This window comes from Desmodus rotundus, chromosome 5 (assembly GCF_022682495.2).
Source record: "Desmodus rotundus isolate HL8 chromosome 5, HLdesRot8A.1, whole genome shotgun sequence".
Lineage (NCBI taxonomy): Eukaryota > Metazoa > Chordata > Mammalia > Chiroptera > Phyllostomidae > Desmodus > Desmodus rotundus.
Window position 1 is genome coordinate 117,452,267 of NC_071391.1, and position 19,092 is coordinate 117,471,358.

The 19,092-nt window shown below is 41.7% G+C and overlaps 1 long non-coding RNA gene across 1 annotated transcript in view; it reads right to left on the bottom strand.

Moving 5' to 3' along the window:
- Nucleotides 1-16,941: 16,941 nt before the first annotated feature.
- Nucleotides 16,942-19,092, bottom strand: part of LOC123479555 (uncharacterized) — a 43,767-nt gene continuing 41,616 nt past the window's right edge. The window contains exon 3 of the long non-coding RNA XR_006655200.2: nt 16,942-17,016. This is a non-coding gene — a long non-coding RNA (uncharacterized lncRNA). The remainder of the gene's footprint in view (nt 17,017-19,092) is intronic.

A 19,092-nucleotide genomic window follows, 5' to 3' on the forward strand; every position in this document is an offset into this window, starting at 1 on the left:
ATAATCTATACTCTCCTTTCTACTCAACATTCAAAGGGTCATGTAGTCATATAAATTCCTCCTGCTATGCTTAAGCTGGGGTGATTTTAATTTTTGCAGTTAAAACTGTGCGACATCTCCTTTATTGAGTTTTAAATATCATTTCACTGTGTACTTATAAAGCAACAACAGCAGTTAACAAAATGCCTGAGCCAGTGAACAGCTCAAAGCAAAGCTCTGTTAAAATATGTTCAATCAACTGTGCACACTCAGGACGTCAGCTGGCATTCTTACCAGGAGCTTCTAGTAAATAGTAACATGGGTACAACTCCTAAAAGACATTTGCCTTTGTGCAGTGAAGTGATTTGAATTCTGGCAAAACATTTTAAAAGTACAAGTAATGTTGGGTATGAGTGCTAAGAGTCCAGAAAACTTCTTATTTTCTTCCAAAGAAGAAGTCATAAGACAGGACTTGCCCCTTTCAAAAATGTGCTCCCCCAGGACAGGCCACGCAAGACCACAGCCCTCTGTCTTCACAGCTTTTTAAACACAAGCGCTTTGACATTCCCCTCCCTGTGAGCCCCACCCCAGCTGTGCAGGGTGCAGAGCACAGGTCTTTTTGTTTAGTTTTACTCTTAGAATTATTTACAGGTCTCCTACAGCTTCTCTAAGAAACTGGCTTAATTCTGCTGGTAATCTACATTCCCAAAACAAAGCTCTTGTGGCGCAAAGAGCAGTACCTAGACAAGGTGCCTCAGAAGCATTCTGGCTTAGAAGCATTCGCATCCATCTGAAATTGCAGGAATGGACTCCTCCCCGGCTGGAATGGATTCCCAGTGAGTGGGAAGCAGCCTCTGTCTCTGCAGAGGTGGCCCAAGCGTTCAGAAGGCAGGCTCCCAAGGGTGGAAGGGAAGACAATGGGAGATCCTCAGATAAGAAGTTGAGAGGGGTAAGTCTAGGCAAGATGGGCAAGAAAGGAAGAGGTGGCGAAGCAGGCTACAGGCATTAGGGTATGTTGCAGGTAAACTAGAGTTTGGGAGGTTAGCTCAGCTACATGGTCCTGCTGGCTACAGACAGCCAACACGGTAATACAGTCTCTAGGATGTGGCAAAGATCCGAGGGACTACTTAACTCCTGGTGGCAATGACTGTACTGTTGCGTACAGCTTCCCTGAGAACGGTACTGGTAGCTGATGAGGTTGAGCTGAGGGAAAGTCCAGACAGACCCTGTTGGGTGCCTCTCATGCCAAACGGTGGCAAAGCTGGTAGACCCCCAAAGCTCGGGTGAATAAAGCCATCCATAAGAGGAGTGTTAAACAAAAAATTTTATGACCGAAAGCTTTTCCAACAGAAAGTGTCTATTGACCCATAAGCTACCCAGCGGAAGGGCGAGGCCCCGGGGGCCTGCTGCCAAAGCCCCCAGAAGCGGGGCTGCGAGGAGAAAACGGACCTGTGCACCATCCCGGGTCCGACGGGCTCTTTTATACATTAAACTTGAGAAGGAAACATGTGATTTGTTTTGAAAGAATTTGCACGGGCTATAAATAAAAGAGGCTGGTTCTGGGATAGGCGCATGGTCCGTAAGGAAAACATGCTTGCACTTTGGGATTGGTTGTGGGCGACAGTCCGCATAGTTCATGCGTAAGCAAGATGTGGTGGCGTCTGGTGGTCGGCTGCCCCGTTATTCTCTCTAGAGGTAATCACAGAAACATCCACCTGAGGTTGATTCAAAGTTTCGACATACATTCAGGAATGCAAGCAGTCTTGGTTTGGCCCGCAGTTGTTCACCGATTAGCCTCTCCGTCTTCTTCCTTCCACCCTCCGGCCTGCTAAAATTTAATTTAGGTCATCTCAGAGTTTCTTCTTGTCAGCAGTAATGTGGGTCCCAGTCATTTCTCCAAAAAGAAATATTCTCTTTCCTGCTTTAAACAAGCATGTAAGTACTTGATACAATACTCCTTTCTAATGCCACATTCAACTGCCTTCTTCACTGCGTACAGAACCGGGTGCACTGAGCACCCTTGGTGCCGACACACACACGTCGTCAATGTCTGTGTCCCACGTGGACAGTTCCGGTGGCTTTGCTTCCTGCATTTCCGTAGGCTGACCCGACTCTCAGACTCACTCACATCTGTATCTGCTGCAACAACGTGGCTGCCATGAGGAGCAAGACCTGCAGAGCTCCTGCAGCATTGGAGTCCAAGGCCAGCCCTTGTCAGACATCTCCATGTGCCCCATCAAAGCTACAAAAACAAACACTCCCTCTCATCAGGCCGTGGCCTCTACGCTTTACTTGCTGAGATTATTGGTTTTTGCAGGATTTTGATGTTTATATCAGCATTTTTGTATGCTTTTCAATATTGGTTTTTAGGAGATCCTTAAAAGATTAGTATCATTATTTAATCTGGAGCCACTAGTAAAAACCAGAAGAGGTCCCTTCCAGCACTGCGTCTTAGACGTGGTTTTCTTGTTTCTAATTAACAGTGACTAGTAGTTGATTTTTTTAATTTTTAATTTTCTTAGCAAGTTAGGGATAGAAAATAAAGCTTTATAACATGATACAAGGTATCCACCAAAAACCTACACAAACATTATACTTAAAGTTGAAATATTAGGAATATTTCCTTTAAAACAAAAAACGAGAAAGAATTATACCATCACCAATATTGTCGATCTCTGGTCCTAGCCAGTGTAATAGCACAAATAAAATCTTAAAGTAATTGTAAATACATTGGAAAGAAAGAAATGGTCAGTACTTGCAGATAATGTATTGTAATTGCCTAAAAAACCTATAAGAATCAAGTTAAAAATTATTAATAAAGGAGGCCAGTGAGCTAGCCAGGTCCATGATCAAAACTGTAAGTCCACAACTAGTTCGAAAACCGTCCATTCACTTCATGTTTCAGAAGTAATTATTGGTTCTTTACTGGATGCAGTAGAGTTGATCCTTGACAGTCACATAATCAAAGCAATTGGTTAGTTTTAGTGTACCTTCAGATAAAATATTGCAATAAAAAAAGGACAGAAAAAAAACTGTCCATTCATAATAGAAAAAAATAACTGCACATATTTGTATTTTTAAGTAGCATATAAATTTTATAGCAGGCACACCTCAGTGATCTTGCGGGTTCGGCTCCAGAGCACCACATTAGAGCTGGGGTCACGGTAAAACGAGCGCAATCTCGTTGCTGGTGGAGGGTCTCGCCTTCAATCTGTGAAAACCACAACACCTGCGAAGTAAATATATATTTTTTCATATAGATGCATATCTATGAAATAAACCTAACAAAAATGTGCAACACTTACAGGAAGACAACTTAAAAAACGTCTACGAACTCTCCTTAATAAATGCAGAGCAGTGCTACGTTCCTGAGTGGGGCTTAGTGCTGAAAAGCTGCCAGTTCTCTCACAAGTACGTCATCTGCAAACTCAAGTCAGTGCCATTAAAGAGACCTAGCAAGGTTTTTAAGTAATTCCAAATACTAATTATAACTTTTAATTAAAAAAGAAAATGGACAAGTGTAACCAGTATATATGGTAATACAACAGAATAATTTTCACAAACAGATGTATAAATATATGGAAGTTTAGGCCTATCTAAATCAGGAAAAATAAGGTGAAATTTCTATCTCTGCCACATAAAAATAGACTTCAGATGAATTAAAGAAAAGAGAATGTAAGGAAGTTTTCTTGCTTGTAATTGATAGTAACTGTGTCCACTGGTAGCACTGGCCTATAAGCAGAAGATTTTCATAATCTCGTCAATCGGACAGGTCTCAGCTCCCAAGGAAAAGCAAGAAAAGGGCAGAGAGCAGGAAAGAGTTGTCTTCTCTATAGTCAGGCAAAAATAAGCATAGAAAAGAAAAAGGTTCCTCTCGCCCTCCACACCCTGATACTGGAGTAGAACATGTATTAGTGTAGCCTCTTCACCAACAAATCTATGCCTGTGCAGCCTGCCACAGAATAGTAGCTCATCGGCGTTAGTTGAGTGAATAAACAAAGAATTTCAACACCTCTGAATGTTTAAGCCAGTCAACAATAGAAATGGCAGCTCTATCTGAAACAATGTTTTCTTTCAAGAACCGGAGGTAATAAACAACTTTTCACTGTCCCACCGCCTTTGAGCAAATATTCAAAGTGCGGACTCTCACTAGGTGGTATTGAACGAATTCCTATGAAAATTTACTAACTTTGTCAGCTGACTGGATTATTTTTCAGCGCATACACATTCTTCCACATTCTATGTCAGCTGAGGTCAAGTCCTTTTTGCAGTTGGCCTGAGAGAAAAAATAAGAGCATATGCCAGGAACTTAGGGTAAGTGCCAGAAGGAAAAAAGGCGCCGGCACTGGCAGTCACCAGAAGAATCAGCTCCAATTCGCCTTGTTTGTTTATCAAATGTCCTGTTACAGGACCAGACTCCCTGCCATTCTATGAATGCACAGGGCAAGACCCAACAGTGGTGTCATGGTTCATTGAGGAAACAGCAAGAATTCAGAATCAGGAGTCAAGCTGTTGGGATACCTATTAATGCATCCATCAACAAAGCAGCTGTTTATTTGTAGATTTATATTCTAATATTTCACAACTGCCTGAAAGGGCTTTGTTCAACCATTGCAAAGAGGTCTCCTCACCTCAGTTTGCTGAGCGTGTTTTCTGTTAAATTCAGTCTCAGCTACTGCTAACGTTGTTGCCTCGTGTAGATTGCAGAAGTGGATGCACACTTTTTTCTTTTTTTAATAGACTTTGTTTTTTTAGAAAAGTTTTAGGTTTACAGAAAGGTTAGGCAGGTAGTATAGAGAATTCCCATATATCCCTCTTCTATGTACAGTTTTCCTTAACATCTTGTATTAGTGAGGCACCTTGGCTACAATTGATAAATCAATACTAAGTCCACAGTTTACACTGGTGTTCCCTCTTTGCATTAGACTGTCCTATAGAATTTGACAAATGCACATGTATCTGCAATGTATCATACAGTATCATGCAGAAGAGTTCCACCTCCCTTCATCCCTCCTCCTCTCTCCCCTTGATCACACCCCTGGAAACCTCTGTTATATTTACTGTCTTCATAGACTTTTCCAGAATACAGTAAAGCTGGAATCATACAGTGTACACTATTTTCAGATTGTCTTCTTTCACTTAGCAATATGCATTTTAGGTTCCTCCATGCCTTTTATTACTTGCTCGCTCATTTTTCATTGCTGAGTAATATTCCACTGTATGCTTCTGCCACAGCTCGTGTATCCATTCGCCTGCTGAGCGACACTGATGTTCACTTTCTGACTAATTTGAACAGTTCATAGAGAGAAATCAGTGGGGTGGTTTTATGTTTTCCATAAACAACTCTAAGGTTTTTTCTATATTTGTAAGATACAGGTTGGGGGGAAAATGAAACTCACCCATTATTCCAACATCAAGACAAAACCTCTTAAACATTTTAGCTTATTTTCTTTTAGTCATTTTTGTTCATCTATGCCCATTTAAAGATATTGAAATCATACTACCAATACAATTTTCTATGTTGTGTTTCTTTACTTGATATTATGAAAATTTGTTCTTAATTTCAATGTCTCTGGTTATATTTTGTTTATTTTTTTCTTTTGTTGATTATGTTCCAGTTAAAGGTGAGATCATATGGTATTTGTCCCTCACCCCCTGGCTTATTTCACTTAGCATAATGCTCTCCAGTTCCATCCATGCTGTTGCAAAGGGTATAAGCTCCTTTCTCTCTGCTGCGTAGAATCCCATTGTGTAAATGTACCATAGTTTTTTGATCCACTCATTTGCTGATGGGCACTTAGGTTGCTTCCAGCACTTGGCTATTGGAGTGGGGAGGGGATAGTGGGGAGAGGGGTCTACAGTAGCTACTATAAAGGACACAAGGACAAAATCAAGGAGGAGGGTAGAGATGGGGGAGGGAGGTGGGATTGGCTGGGGTGGGGTGGAGGGATGGGGAGAAAATGCAGACAATTGTAACTGAATAACAATAAAAATATATTTAATAATAAAAAAAATTGTAGTGGGTAGTATAATGCTCTGCCCAGAGTCACTCTTTGAGGCTGACAAACGGCATACTCACCCAGCCGCTGAGAATCTCAGCTGCTCCCCATGTCTTTGGTATTCCTGTTTCACTAGTATCGATCTGAGTAAAAATTTGTTTATATCGTTATGAATTCATTGGGTTTCCTGAATTCAAAATGTGCATGTATATTTCATCAATTCTAAAATTTTTTCAGTGATTATCTCTTCAAAAACTTCCTCTCCTCCATTCTCTTTCCTTCTCTTCTAGCACTCCAATTAGACATATGTTAGCCCTTCTCACCCTGTCTTCCATGGCCCTTAACCTGTTTTTCTTATTTTCTACCTCTTTGTCTTTCTAGGATACATTCTGGATAATTTCTTCAGTTCTATTTTTCTGCCAATGGATTTATCACTTATATCTAATTTTCTCTTTAAAACATCATTTGTGTTTTTATTTCAATTTTTATTTCTTTTATAAAAATTTGCTTGCTTTTCATATGTGCCTATTCACCTTTCCTAACGACTTGTACTTAAATTTGTAATCACTACACTTCTTTCTTTAAATATATGAAACACATTTAATTTATATTTTTTACTCAATAATTCCATCTAAAATCTTTGCTGCTGATTCTGTGTTTTATTGTTTCTGCTGACTTTTGCTCCTAGTGCCTTGTCTTCTTAAATGCTTTTCGATTTTGACTCTGAGCACACATTCTTCGGGGTTTTATTCATGGGAAACTTATAGGTTTGTGTTGTGATTGCATTTCTCCAAAGAGGATTTATGTTTCCTTCTTATAGATATCTAGAATCATTACCAACTCAGAACTCTTTTAAATTCTGACCTAAAGTTACTTAGAATCATGCAGGTAGTGTAAATTTGGGTTGCAAACTTAAACGAGTGCCAGCTTATGGTTAAGAATTCTCAAGAGAATAATAATTGCAGGAAGTAGCTAGAACCACCTTTAGGGCTGGGGGAACAAGAAAAGAGGTTGTTAGAACTTAGAAAGGTAGAGGAGGGACCTTGTGGGGACTCAAACTTCTGAGGAAGGAGTGTGTTCGCCTGCTGCCTATGTTGGGGGCTGGAGGAGTGGCACATCATGATTCACTCTCTGCATGCCTTGGAAAGCCTGCAAACCAGTCACAGTTAATACTGCAGGAAGGAGCTGCCGCTGCCTGGTGAAGTGTTGCTGGGCTAATACTCACAGGAACAGAAAGAAGGCAGAAAGAAAGTTGAAGCCAACAGGATGGCTTTCTCCTTTGGTCTCCCAGTCTTCTTCTAACACCCCCTACTACTGACAGAGCCTAACGGGGAACTAGGTGACAATGCAGAAACAGAGTTTGTGGGATCCAGTTCCTGGCATCACAAAGCAAAAGAGAGAAGGGCTTAAGAGTTTAGTAATTTAGTAATTGGCACAAGAATGTGGGTCTTAGTTTATTAAAATTTTCCTTATCTGTAAAAACATATTTCTCAAGTTATGCGGTCATCTGCAAGCACTGTCCACGGCGTTGTCGCTGAGACAAGACAAATTCACACAGACCACCAACTACAGGTTGGAGGGGAAATTCACACAGACTACCGAGTCCTGTGGAGGAAAAGGGACGGCCCAGCCACTCTCTCAAGGGGAGAGCGCCCTGACCCTTGCCCTGACAGGCTTTTATTGCTTTCCTGGGTACATTACATTGAGGATGGTCCTCATTTACTATGCACAGGTTCGCTTTAGGTGGTTGCCTTTTACAGAAAACAAAGGAGAAGATGTTGCTAATTACATCAAAAAAAGAAGGATATTTGCAAAAGTAAAGGGAAAAGTGGTTGAACTGGTTACAGTCAATCCTTGGGAGGTTTAGCATAGATTTTAGGAAGTTACTTTAAAGATATGCAGTAAACGTTTGCTGCCTCAGTTCAGGGTGAGGGAGTTTTAGCAAAAAGCAAGCCTCATAGCAGCCTAGGTACGATGCAGGCCTGATTCCCCACAGGAGAACCCATCTGTGGGCGTGGGTCCTGTGTGCTGGACCTCGCTTTCCACTGGCCTTTCCGAGTGGGAGCTGGGTCCATGCCATGCAGAACAGTCTCCTATATTTCCCCCCTTCTTTTTAGTTAGTATCGCTATAGATCCCACGAAGCTTGCTACTTGCTGGTCTCTCACATGTCCTTGGGAAAATAATTTGCAGGTGCGTCAAAGTACACAGATCATTACTATAATCAGTAAGCAACCAGCAGCTCCAAAGACCCACATTCTCAGATTAAGCCCATCAATCATTGTCAGGCAGTAATGATCAAACAATAGATAGCACACAAAGAACTATAAGGGCTTATTTAGAGTCAGGGTCAGATAGCTAAAGGGCCATAAAACTTTGGGGAAACAAGCTCATTTCAGGCTTGGACCCTGATCATTTAAATTGAGGGTATTGGCATTAGCAAAGCAGGTTTCACAGGATTCTATGCATTCTTTCTTAGGCCTGATCTCCCCAGGGAACCTGCCCTTTCCAGCACAGGGCTGAACCCACCTGTGGCATTGTTTCAGGTTTAGGTCAAGCAGGGGAAGTAAGGCAGCCAGATTAGGAGACTTCTTGCAGACAGATTGAGGACTCAGGCTATGTCAAAGCTGAGGGGTGAGGGTCCATTACCCCCTTTTTCTATAGCCCCCCAAGTCTTTCCCTGAGGACCCCCTCATGATCATACCTGTCTTAAGTCGTCCCTCCCTTGAGGAATCCTACCCATCACTGGCTAACCGATCATGCACTGGGGGCCAGGCAGGGTGAAGTAAAGTGGGCAGAGGTGGTGCTCCTTCCAGGGAGATAAGCTTCATCTCCTCAGTGGCTTAGGGTCCCAAGGTCTCTCACTCAACCTTAGCCATGGGGGTTACGACTTCTGAAACCAGGCAGGGTGGTTCCCAACATCTCCCCTTTTTCATTTGTGAATGCAATTGTAGTTGTTAAGCCTGTGAAACCTAGTATTTGCTGTTCCTGAATGCAAACTTGAGCAAATAACGTCCGTATACATCGTAAGGCACAAATAAGGATTAAGACAAGGAGGCATCCAATGGCTGCCATGACCCAAACTCATAAATTAAGTCCATTGAACCAGTTCTTAGGGTTCAGCTATTGTAGATTATCGTGGAGGGTCTGGAACACCTTCTGTTCGGTATGGTGCTTGATGTCTCTGAGCTGCTGGTGGAGCTCAAGCTGGAGATGATCGATTTGTCCTCTGAGATTGGTAGAGAACATGCCCTGCAGGCGATGACGAATATCTGCCAGGAATGTTGACTGGAATTCCATTCCAGGGGGGTGACACACAGCTTCAGATCAGGAGAGTCCAATGGAGTGGAGGTGGTCGGTCACTGCCTGGGAAGCCTTTTTTGTGATATGGCTTCACCCTGTTTGCCGGCAGCTCCAAACGTCCTTCTGGAGAGTAAACACAAGCATACCCTCTTCCCCAAGTTAATAGTTCAACTGGGCCTTCCCATCTTCCTTCCCCTAACGGGTCTTTGTACAAGACCAAGGGGTGTGGGACTTCAGGCCTGTTTCGCACAAGGTGTTTGTCTGTGGGTGACTTTAAATTATCATCACAATTTTAAAAATTGTATGAATATATTGCTAGCACGTTTAAATTCCTGGGGGATGTTTCCTGACTCCCCCTTTTTTGTTTAATAATATTTTAAAGGTCTGGTGAGGTCTTTTAACAATTGTTGGACCTGTAGGATTATAGGGGATACCCATTTTATGCCGAATTCCCCATTTTTCTAAGAAAGCCTGAGTAGTTTGTGTAATATATCCCAGGCCATTATTAGTCTTGATTTCTTGTGGATGGCCTAAGTGGCTGAAGGCCGCCAGTTTTAACATTCTTTGCTGATTCACCAGTTTTAACATTCTTTGCTGATTCTTCAGTGAGGGGAGGGGCCTGTGGAACACCTGAGTAAGTGTCTGCTTGGAAAGACAGGGCCGCTGTTTCTGCAAGCTGCAATGAGTTCCAGCAGTGAGTTAATTACTCTGTTGTTCTCAGGACCTGGTAGTTCCTAGGTTCAGAGTTTGCAAGGCAAGTGGGAAAGATGGGGGAGGGGAGTGCTTTGCTTAAATATGTTTTAGACAAAAGGGGTCACACGCCAAGGGCCTTTTGTGACTCGATTGACTAACTGTTCCCTCCGGGAGAATAGCCAGTTCTTCCCCAAGGAAACGATCAGTGTTTACAGATACTGAGTTAAAAAATGGTGCTTAATCTTCCATGGAGAAGGGCTAGTTCTCCCCAGGAGACAGTACACCTATATTTCATTTTTACAATAAATGGCCATGGCTCCAGCATAAACAAGGGGGATTCTTAATATTTCTTTAACACGTCACACCCCCACCCCAATTATAGCATGCTTTAGAGTGACAAATTTATGAACACATTCATAACTTTCAGAGACAGTTTTTTCTCCACTGGCAAATACATTTACTTTTTTTCTTTTTTTACAATCAATTTAAATTCTTTCTGAGTAGAATCCTTATGATGTAACAACATTAGAGATCTCATTCTATTTTGCTAAACCAGAGGTTTAGCAAAATATTTTGAGTCTGAGCCATTCAGAAACAAAAACAAAATTCAAGCAAACCAGTATTTTCAAATTAAATCCTCTAAAAGAGGGAGTGAGACACTAGCTTTAGAATCTTATCTCACACCACCTGGTGTTATTTCAACTTCTGCCCAACTTTTTCCTAAATAACTAAGTCTAAAGATCTTATTAGGGGGACATTCAGCAGCCTTAAAAAGCTGCTGAATTAGCTTAAAATTTTGCTCTTGTTCCTTAGAGAGCCCGTTCCCCATGGTTGAGGATTCGCAGAAACCTTTAAAGAATTGTTTTAACAAATAAAAAACCTTTTTCTGAAACTCCTCCTGCTGCAAGCACTGCAATTACAAAACCAGTCTCAATTTTGATTTTCTCCACCTGCACCTTTAAATCCTTCTGCAGGCAGACGGAGGGAAAAGGCAAAATCGAAGGGACCGCAAGAGGCAGCTTGAAAGAAAGAATTTGCTGAGATGCTTTTAAAATATCCCTGTAACTAGTTGCTGTTTTTAAAGCTGATTAAAGGGAAAGTCTTTGCTCTTTCTCCCAAGCCTAGACCTAGTTGGGGGTTGTGCTGCGGGGATGGGCTTGTCAGTGTTTTTACAGTGTGCCTCTCGTTGCGTGGACTTTTGTTTGTGGCTGGCAGGGAAACCTAGTGTTCTGTCGCTGTCCACGTCCAGCTAATCCTCTCACAGGAGTCTTCTAGCAGCAAGCGCCATTGTGGCTCTTAACTGCTCATCCCGTGCCCACGAGATTGCGGCAGATGCTTGGGAGAGGGAGCAAGGCTCCTGCTTACTAAAGAAGGTACAGTTGGAAAGTGGTCGCAAGAAAGGGCGACCTTGGAAGAAAACCCTTTTCCTCTGAAATCCAACACACCCTACCACCTAAACGAAAAGCACTCGGTGTCATTTACCCTTACCTGGGCTGGTGCGTGCACTCCCACCAAGTTCATGTGTTGTCCACAATAAGGGCTCTCTCCAACCAAGTTCACTGTTATCCACAACAACAGCTTGTAGCCCTGGGTCCCTGTTCCTGGGCACCAGCTGATGTGGACACCGGCCTGGAGTGTCACTGGTGTTGTGGCTGAGATGGCACAAATTCACAGACTACTGACTACCGATTCCTGTGGAGGAAAAGGGAGGGCACAGACAGCTTCCCTCAAGAGAACACACTGACCCTTCCCTTGACAGGCTTTTATTACTTCCCCAGGCACATTACATTGAGGATGGTCTTCATTTACTATGCACAGGTTTGCTTTAGGTGGTTACTTTTTACAGAAAACAAAGGAGAGGATGTTGCTAATTACATCAAAAAGGAAGAATAATTACAAATGTAAAGGGAAAAGTGGTTGAACTGGTTACAGTCATCCTTGGGAGGTTTAGTCTAGATTTTAGGAAGTTACTTTAAAGGTATGCAGTAAGCACTTGCTGCCTCAAAAGCAAGCCTCATAGCGGCCTAGGTACAATGCAGACCTGATTCCCTGTGGGAAAACCTGTCCGTGGGCGTGGGTCCTGCGTGCTGGACCTCACTTTCCACTGGCTTTTCTGAGTGGAAGCTGGGCCCACACCACGCAGAATGGTATCCTATACTCAAGAAAAAAAATTTGCTCCTTTAAACTGTCATTGACAAGCAAGCTTCCTTATATTTCTGTCTGTCAGGCAGAGTTCATTCATACACTGACTGTGTTGCCTTTAAGGGTCCCAGGTCCTTTCATTGGCTTTTGCTGCCTTTTCGCTCTACCAACATGAGATCATCAAAATGAAAGCTAGTCCTTGAATAAATGACTGATTATAGGACTGCTACACAAAAAGTACGAGATGAGACTGACAGTTATATCAGAAAGTAAGAAATTGCTCAGAAAAAATATGGAAAGAGGTCAAAGAGCAAAGGAACCAGAATGAAGGAATTCTCGCTACCCACATCTGGTAAAATTTAGCTTCATAGTGATAATGATAGAATATAATTCATGAAGACAAATCATCCATGAGTCCATACTGAGATATACAGATGTATGATAGATTGATAGATGGATACATAGATGGATACATAGATGGGTAGATAGATAGATAGATAGATAGTTATAGACAGAGAGGGGGAGATTATAAAATTTTCCTTATAATAGGATGTTCACAAAAATTACTGACTGCAGAAAGAATGCTGTAACTAGATAATCTCCATGTGGCAACCACAGTGGTAACAATTGTTTCAAGCAAGAATGGTAAGTAGATACTGAACCCAATAGGCAAAAGTATGATGAGAAACAGGATATTTATATAGTCTCAAAATATCTCACTAGAGATACTTATTAATTCCAAAAGGAAAAATAGTGACTTTCTAATGGAGAAACTTAGCCAATACCACCTTTAGTAAAGAATTAATCACAAACAAAAAATTGATACCATATGCTTCTGCATATGTGCACTGAGGACACATCACTTCCATGATGCGCTTCCAAAAACGTATAAGCTAAACCCATGGGGAAACATCTGACAAACATAAACTGAGGGCTTTTCCACAAGAGAGCTGACGTGTGCTTTTTGGAAATGCCCGGACCGTGGAAAGACTATAGCGCTGCTCAAGGTTAAGGTGACTACAAGACAAGCAAACACGTGCGGCCTGTGAGCCTGGCCTGGGTACTGGATCTGAAGACTGTGTTGTGCTTGTTGTTGTTATAAAGGACGTTACCGGGACAACTGGAAAAACTCGAATGAGGTCTATAGATTAAATAATAATATTGCGTTCATGTTAATCTTATGATTTTGACATGGAGAGAGACATAGGTGTCGATATAGAGAAGGGGGAGGGTGAGTGAAGCAAAGGTAGTAAAATGTTAACCACATATGAGCACATATGAACATATGAGAATCTGGGTGAAGAATATACTGCAGGATTCTTTGTGCCATTGTACTATTTGGAACAGTTTTAATTAAATTTATTGGGGTGACATTTGTCAGTAGGATTACATTGGTTTCAGGTGTAGATTTCTATGATACAGGATCAGCATATTGCATCGTGTGCCCACCACACAAAGTCAAATCACCTTCTGTCACCGTGCACAGTCACACTATAACGCATGCGTCACCCTGCAGCTAGGGCCCAGCGCACAGGAGCACAAGGGATTCTGGGGGTCGCAAGGATTCCAGGGGGTGTAGGAGGAAGAGGAACACACCAGAATGAATTAACAACACATACCGAGGTACCACTGTGTTTGGGCCCCTTCACCCTTTACTGCCCCTCCACCCCTTCCCTCTGGTAATCACCATACATACTGTTGTCTGTGTCTATGAGTGTCAGGTTTATACCCCACATATGAGTGAAATCATATGGTTTTTAGCTTTTTCTGATTTATTTTGCTTAGTATAATATTCTCAAGGTCCATCCATGTCACAAAATGGCGGTATTTCATCTTTTCTTATGTCTGAGTGGTATTCCACAGCGTACATGTGCCACACCTTCTTTATCCGGTCCTCTGCAGAAGGACACTTTGGTTGTCTCCATATCACTTGTCCACCACGAATAATGTTGTAATGAACTTGGGGGTCCGTATATCTTTGCAAGTAAGTGTTTTCAAGTTTTCAGGTAGATACCCAGGTGAGGGATTGCTGGGTCACATGGTAATTCTATTCTTAATTTCTTGAGGAACTGACATACAGTTTTCCACAGTAAACTGGCTGTACCAGTTTACATTCCCATCAGCAGTGAATGAGGGTTCCTTTTTCTCCTCTCCATCCTTGTTATTACTTGTCTCGTTGATAATGGTCTCCTAACAAGTATGAGGTGGCATCTCATTATAGTTTTTACTGAATTTATTGCAGTGACAATGGTTAATAAAATTATATATGTTTCAGCTGTACAATTCTATAACACATCATCTGTGTATTGTATTGTGTGTTTACCACCCAAGTCAAGTCTCCTTCCTTCACATTTATCTCTCATTAACCCTCTTCTACGTCCCCCTTCCCTCTGTCAGTCACCATGCTGTTGTCTATGTGCATGAGTCTTTCTTCTATTCTTTGCTTAGTCCCTTCACCCTTCTCACCCAGCCCTGAACCCCCTCACCTCTAACAGGTGTCAGTCTGTATTTGGAACACTTTTGTAAGCCCAAAATTATTTTGAAATAAAAAGTTAAAGAAATGAAAGCCGATTTGGACAGAGCCCCAAACCAGGACTGAAATCAGGTCTTGAATAGGTCCTGGTCTCCACTCTTGCCCACCTCCCAGAGTGAGACTGCTCCACTAGAGGGAGGCTAAGGACAACCTGAATTTAAAGGAGGCAGAATCAATGGAACTAGGGTAAGATGCAGTGGGCTGAGTAAGCTATGAGGCAAAGGACGGTGACAGTGGTGCAGGCAGATACACCACTAATACCTGTCACTCATCAGTACCAACAAAATCATAAGGATGTGCTGACTACAAACATCAGACTAGCAGCAGCTCTTGGAGAAACAATACCTTATGCAATAGTTTCCAAGCTATCCCGTTTTTTATATTAACTACAGACTTTGTAAAAGGAAGAACGGTTGCAATTTAATTTGAACTCATTTTATTTATTAAGAGTTGTTGAAACTCTCCCAAAACATATTGATTTAAATCCTCTAGAACTGTGTTGTCCAGTACAGGAGTCCTTAACCTTGTGAGGCTACTCCAACTTGCATTATGAAAAATGTAATAAAATTTAAAGTTCAGTTCCTCAGTTACACTAGCCACATTTCAAGTGCTAAGAGTCGCATGTGGCTAGCGGCGAATAGCCACAGCACTGCACAGCATAGGTGTAGAACATTTCCTTCGCTGCAGGAAATTCTGAGCATTCTGGAATTCTGCAGTGAACATCGTATGTGATATATCACTGCTCTAGAGCTGAAAACATCATCATTGATGAACATAGGCATGATTTTTTTATTGTCTTTGACTCATAGAAATATCAGGCAAAACTTGAGAAGTAACCTTCAATAAAGTTCAAACATTTCACTTTCTGTTGGATTCGATACCAGGAGAGTTTCTTGTGCCAAATGGAAAGAAATTCATCTAGCATGGGAGTATAAAGAACCTCGAGACTGTTGTAAACATTGTTGAAAGGACTCTGACACTCCCATGTCCTCTGACTTTTTGGTTGATCCACATTCCGCCACCCTCCATTCCACCTCTGCATTGTGGAAAATGTCGTTCATGTTTCTTTCATTACACACAATGGTTTGGCAAGAAAGGCTCGACCCAGACAAACCTCCAAAAGTAAAGCCTAGAACATTATTCAAGGAAGTCCGGAGATTGACCTAAACAGCAAATTAGGAGCTAAGGAGTTAAAGCTCTGAGTTGTAAGGATTGGAAGGGACTGTGAGATATCTTTCAGCGTCTATGATCCCTTCAGGTGAGAGCTGGCTAGGGCTCATCACTCAGTGCAAGCTGAAGTTAACATACTCTGCAACCTCTGATGGGTGTCTTAAATGCATTCAAATGGAATCCAGAAAAAAAGTGTTGAATTTGATACTATTTATGCAACACTTGAAAGCATGCAAAGTTATTCCATAAATTGTCTTTTAATATAGTACAAATAATAAACATATAAACATGTATATGCTAATAATAAACATCAACTTCAAATAGTGGTTACCTCTAAGGAGAAAGAGAGGGGTAAAACATCAAGAAGGGAGATACAGAAAGCTTCAACTATAAAGTTAATATTTTCTTTTTAAAAATATGGTACAGTCTCCCCTCTCTCTAAAAATAAATAAATAAATAAAAATACGGTACAGTGATCTCTTCGAGCCTCATAGAGCTATCAGTTGGCACAGAAGGTATCATATATGTTACTCTTGGAATGTTTATGTTTGTTTTAAATATTTCATAACAAAAATAACAAAAGAAAAGTTTAGTAAAATAAATTCTACTCCCTTTTAGTATTTCCTTGATCTTGAGCATGCTTTTTTTTAAACTTTATTTCTGTTGTTGTTCAAGTACAGTTGTCTGTATTTTCCCCCCACCCCAGCCATCCCCACCTCCCACCCCGATCCCACTTCCCTGTGGTTTTGTCCTTGTGTCCTTTGTAGATGTTCCTGAAAGCCCTTCCCCCTTCCCCCCTGTTATCCCCTCCCACCTCCCCTCAGGTTACTGTCAGTTTGTTCTTAATTTCAATGTCTCTGATTATATTTTGCTTGCTTGTTTGTTTTGTTGATTAGGTTCCACTTATAGATGAGATCATATGGTATTTGTCTTCCACCGCCTGGATTATTTCACTTAGCACAATGCTCTCCAGTTCCATCCATGAGCTTGCTGTTCTTATTTTTTATTTTTTGGTTGCAAACAAGAGTAATATAATGCCTACTAGATAGGTTGTTGAGAAATGTCAGCAGACACTCAGAAACCACCCAAGACACCTGCATAGAGTCTGGAAGGAGATCTCAGGAGCGGCCAAGCACCGGGATGTGTTGTGGTCCAGACCAGCCAATTGGACATGTGGCGTGCCATCATCACACTCTGCTCTGAAATGAGAAGCCAGAGATGACCCATTTTCCTTTGGACTAAAACAGATTGGAGGAATAAAACTGAATCCTGATGTTCCAGTTAAAACAGAAAGGGGGTTTGGATTTGTAAGCCTCTCTGATTCCTCTGGCTGGCCAGGCTTACTTTACCACATCTGTCTGCAGGTCAGCAGAAGCCAGATTAAGTGGACATAAACATATACAGTGGTTCTTGCACAGCAGCACTTCAGGAACACAGATTCAATCTACCTGGAGCAACAGGCAGCCGCCTGAGCAGACCAGACACAGAAAATGGCTGAGAGAAGAGAGGTCAGTTCAGAATGGTTCCCTTCCCTCCCTCATTCACCCACTCTGGGGCCCTTGGTCACTCAACTCACAGTCAAGTGTCCTCTTACTTTTCTTTTAAGTTATATTTTATTGATTATGCTATTATAGTTGTCCCAGTTTTTCCCCCTTTGCCCTCCTCCACCCAGCACCCCCAGCTCCCTCAGACAATCCCCACACCATTGGTCACGTCCATGGCTCATGTGCATAAGTTCTTTGGCTACTTAATTTCCTATACTGTACTTTACATCCCCACAGCCATTCTGTAACTACCTATTTGTATTTCTTAATCCCCCTATCTCTTCATCCTTTCCGCCACACCCCCCTCCCACCTGGCAAAAATCAAAAGGCTCTAGATATCCATGATTCTGTCTCTGTTCTTCCTGTTTGCTTAGTTTGTTTTTTAGATTCAATTGTTAACTAGTATGTATTTTTGCCATTTTATTGTTCATAGTTCTGATCTCCTTGTCTTAAGTAAGTCCCTTTAACACTTCATATAATAGTGGTTTGCTGGTGATGAACTCCTTTAGTTTTTTCTTGTCTGGAAAGCTCTTTATCTGCCCTTGGATTCTAAATGATAGATTTGCTGGGTAGAGCAATCTTGGCTATAGGTCCCCACTGTCCATGACTTTGAATATTTCTTGCCAATCCCTTCTAGCCTGCAATATTTCCTTTGAGAAATTAATTGACTGTCTTATGGCAACTCCCCTGTAGGTAACTACCTGCTTTTCTCTTGCTGCTTTTAAGAGTCTCTCTTTATCTTTAACTTTTGGCCTTCTACTTATGATATATCTTGGAGTGGGCCTCTTTGCATCCATCTTGTTTGGGACTCTCTGTGCTTCCTGGACTTGCATGTCTATTTCTTTCACCAAAATAGGGAAGCCTTCTTTCATTATTTTTTCAAATCAATTTCCAATTATTTGCATTTTCTCTTCTTCTCCTAGGCCACCTATGATGTGAATATTAGAACACTTGAAGTTGTCCCACACTCTGCTTATACTATCTTCATTTTTTGGAATCTTTTTTCTTCTTGTTGTTCTGATTGGTTGTTTTGCTTACTTATGTTCTAAATCATTGATTTGATTTTCAGCTTTATTCATTCTACTCTTATTTCCCAATAAATTATTCCTTATTTCAATTAGTATATCCTTCATTTCTGACTGGATCTTTTTTATGCTGTTGAGGTCCTCACTAATTTTCTTGAGCATCCAGTTTATCAGTGTATTGAACTGTGAGCACAGCCAGGATTTGAACTCAGGCTGTCTGGACCCAATGATAGAGCTCTGTGGCGTCAAGCAAGATCTTCCCACCTCTGCCAAGATCCAGTGTTTTGAACTCTGCATCTGATAGATTGCTTATCTCTATTTTGTTTGTCGCTTTTTCTAGAGTTTTGATCTATTCTTTCATTTGGGCCATGTTTCTTTGTCTTTTCATTTTTGCAGCTTCTTTGTGTTTGTTTGTATATGTTATGTACAGCTGCTATGTCTTAGTATTGTGGCATAATATAGTAGGTATCCTCTAGGGTCCAGTGGCACAGCCTCCCCTACCACCCAAGCTGGATACTCAAGGTGCACCGTTCGTGTGTACTGAATATACCCTCCCCTTGTAGCTGAGTCTTGGTTGCTGTTGGCAGGTCAATGGGAGGGATTTGCCCAGGCCAGTCAGTTGCAAGGACTGGCTGAGACCACTGACCACCAACCTCTGTGGAGGATCAGCTATGCAGGGCCAGGGTGGTGGTGCTCTGATATGGTC